The sequence below is a fragment of the Pelecanus crispus genome, chromosome 18 (assembly GCF_030463565.1).
Source record: "Pelecanus crispus isolate bPelCri1 chromosome 18, bPelCri1.pri, whole genome shotgun sequence".
Taxonomy (NCBI): domain Eukaryota; kingdom Metazoa; phylum Chordata; class Aves; order Pelecaniformes; family Pelecanidae; genus Pelecanus; species Pelecanus crispus.
Window position 1 is genome coordinate 7,232,804 of NC_134660.1, and position 3,679 is coordinate 7,236,482.

The window sequence follows — 3,679 nt, forward strand, 5'->3', positions numbered from 1 at the left end:
CTCTGCTCTCTCCCACGGCCACGGTCGCAGAGCGCTAACAGAAGACCAAGGAGCAGGTATCCACTGAGATGTCCCTGAAGGCAAGACCCGCTCCTACAGGAGGAGGTGGAGGAGGAAAGGGCGTTCCAACTCACCTGGTTCGTAAGGAGAAGGAGGTGACAGAAGTGGTTGAGGGAGCAACCAGCTGGGCTGGCTTTTATACTGGTCTCACACTGCCTCAGGGGCCAAAGGCAGCTGCTGCTGCTGCATAAGCAGCAATTTTCCTGCACGCTCCTAATGAACGGAAACATCCCAGGTAATGACATGGCATGTGTTGCTGTTTCCCTTTACACTGCCTTTGCATTTCCTGGTTTATGCCACGGCCATTCCCTCATGGACGCTTGTTTTGAGTGCTGGGACGAGAGGTCCCGTGCTTTCTGGGGCAAGTATGCCTCGGTGCGGGCAGAAGACACAGACTAGATGCCAGACGGCTCCAGTGGAGGTAGCTGATGCCAGCCTGGGCACTCTGGTAGGCTTTTTTTTACGAGCCTGCTGACAGGAAGGGCCCCAGGTGCTCCTAGCCCTGCAATCTTTGGCTCGTCCCCCAAGGGCTCCTTGTGAGTATGTGCCCTATCCTCCTCTCTCCTTCCCTCCCAGCTCACTCACTCCAACAGTCAGTGGCTGTTGTCTTCCTAGGCAGGCGCGTTGCACTTCAGGTTTTCAACTCTCTTTCACCTTAAGCTGGCCTCAGGAGGAAGCTGTCGACCTCCTTGGCCTCCTCCTCTCTCTGGGCAGTCCCTGAGACTCCTCTAGCAGTGCTACCTGTGCACCTGCCTTGCTCAGAGCGCCCCGTCCCTGCTCTGGCAGGGGGGTCCCCAGCAGCTGCTCGGTCACATCCCTTCCTATCGCCTCTGCCCGCATGTGCTCAGCTGCAATAATGTGCTTGTGAGTGTGATTGTGTAACAGTCTGTGCCGTTATTTGCATGCACATCTATGTGCTTGCATGCTCGTGCGTACGCACACCGGTGTGCCTCTGGTGAGATCATGTTGCTGTGCACATGCGTATTTTTGTGCACGGGTGAGAGTTCTTGTATGCAACTGCACGTGCCTGTGTCCTTGTGCACGTTTGCTTGCGTCTGTGCGTCTGTGTGTATCTTTGTGCACACCTGTGCGTGTTGGGTACGTACGTGTTGGTGCGTGCGTGTGTGTTTGCAGTTGTGCCTGCCCTCACGCCCGGGCCCAGCCATTCCAAGGCTTGTAGTGACATCCCTCCACAACAGGGCCAGGCACTGAAACGCTGTCAGCCCCTTGTTGCCTGGGGCACCTGGACCCTGGTCCCTTTAGTCCGATACCCAGTTGTTGCGAGGTCTCGTCCCCTGCCTCACTCAGCACCAGGCTGATGAGCTGCAGAAGTGCATCTGGCATTGGCACGTACCAATTGGGCAGGTACCACTGGGAGCCTGTGTCCCAGCCCAGTCACCGGCAGCACTGCGTCATAAGGGGATCGATTCGGGGACAACGGCCTGCATCGGCGGGCAGGCTTTCTTGCCCTTCCTGCCTGTACACAGACCAAGAAATGGAGGGCACAGAAGGCAGAGCCTGCATTGCAGTTCTCTGAGCACCTCTCTGCCAGGCCAAAGGCAACACCATTCAGCTATAGGTGGGCTCCTTCTGGCAAGAGCAACCTGCTGCTCTGCGGTGTCCACGGACAAACCAGGGGAGGGTCCCCCTGCTGTGATGGTCACACAAGCACAGAGTGACACACGCGTGCTGACGCATGCCTGCATGGAACCATGCAGTAATCTCTACACCCACGTAAGGCCAGGAAAACATCAGCAGCTGTGGACTCTGCCGAGGAGATGCTGGGGACCACTTTGACAAGACCTCTCACATGGCCGTCCTTGGGCATCTGGACGAGAGGCACGAGAGCGGTGCCCCTTTCCTGACAACTTTGCCACAAACAAGCCCACAGCAATGACTCAGGTGCACATCACCTGCCTGCACAGGATGCCACCAGCACCTGAGCTGAGTCTTCTGCCTGCTCTGACGTGTGTCTGCCCCGCAGATCCTCGGGCCTCTCATCCTGGCACTTACAGAAGCCTTCCTATGGGAGAGCACGTGGCATCAGCCAGGAAATGACAAGGCGGCGGTGCAGGAAACCGGGACACAGCCCATACCATTAGCCGGGATGGTTTGCATTTGACATGAGCTTGTCAGAAAATTATTACTTCCACAAAGGGTGCCTCTGGCCCTGAGGCAGTGCAGGACTACTATAAAAGGCAGCCCACCTCTCTGCTCTCTCACCCACTTCTCTCGCCTCCTTCTTCTTGGGAATCAGGTGAGTGCGAAGCCTCTTCTCCTCCTCCTTCAAGATCAGGTCTTGCCTTGGTGTGTGTCTCCGCTGGTAAGGGCTGTCCTAGCCCAGGGCTGGCAGCTGCTTCCCATGGGAGAGGGAAGGGGGGAGAAGGTCTTCCGCAGAGAGAGGCTGGGACTTAGTTGAGGTGGCTCCTGGGCTTTGGGATGGGTAGCGTATGCTGAGCCAGGAGGTGCCTTGGCTCCACTGTGGATGGGTGCAGCGCTACTCCTCACGTGTCCCTGGGCTTTGCTTCCCCCTGCCCTCTCTCCCAGGTGCACCGCCAGCCACAAGACATGTCCTGCTCCGACAAGTGCCAGCCATGCCAGCCATGCCTGCCCTGCCAGCCCTGTGGCCCGACCCCACTGGCCAACAGCTGCAATGAGCCCTGTGTCCGCCAGTGCCAGAACTCCACCGTTGTCATTGAGCCCTCCCCCGTGGTGGTGACCCTGCCCGGACCCATCCTCAGCTCCTTCCCGCAGAACACCATTGTGGGCTCCTCCACCTCTGCTGCGGTTGGCAGCATCCTCAGCTGTGACGGAGTGCCCATCAACTCTGGCTGCTGTGACCTCTCCTGCATCACCAGCTGCTATCGTGGCAGCAGATGTCAACCCTGCTAAAGCCGCTGGCAACATCCTTGGGCAAGAACCTGCAAGACCTCAGAACATGGTGCTCGGCAGGAGATAGAGCGTCGGGGCATTATATTTAGAGCTTTGGGCCATAGCTTCATTCTTCTCTCTTCTCTCTCTTCCTTACCTTCCCTGTCGCCACCTCCCGGAGCCAGCCGAGTGGGGACGTCTACGTTGGCCTCCCTGCCTCTGCAGGGCAGGCAGACGGACGCCCTGCAGGAGCTCCACCGCATCTTAGTGGCTGCCCCTGTGGTGCTGCTCCCTGTGAAGCACCTCCTTTTCTTCTTTACACTCATTAAAGTTGTGCTGCATCCGAGCCTGGGCCTCCGAGTCCTCCTTCCTTCTGTGGCAACTCTTCCAGTGTGCTCAGGGAAAAGGTGGAGGAAGACGAGGGTGGGACTCACTGCAGCGCATTTTGGTTTGTGCCCTTTCCCTTGGAGCTAACAAAGACATCCCTGGCTACTCCACAGCTAGTGGCCATCACTGAGGGGACGGCTCCAAAGGGTGGCAGGAGTGGGAATGGGGAAACAATAATGCAGCCCGCAGCCCACAGCCTCATCTCCGCCTTCCCCTCCCCTCCATTACCTAACCTAGGATCCATGGCCAGCGCCCACGGGCACGGCCAGATGAGATGGGTACCTCACACAGTCCTCCAGCACCTGGCAGGGCCCAGCTGCTCTCCAGAGATGGAGGGCTGAGGTAATTCACAAGTTAGGAT

At 58.1% G+C, this 3,679-nt stretch overlaps 1 pseudogene; it reads left to right on the forward strand.

The window, feature by feature from the left end:
* The first annotated feature begins 2,183 nt into the window (after positions 1–2,183).
* Positions 2,184–2,952, forward strand: LOC142595188 (feather keratin Cos1-1/Cos1-3/Cos2-1-like; annotated as a pseudogene).
* The last annotated feature ends 727 nt before the right edge of the window (positions 2,953–3,679 follow it).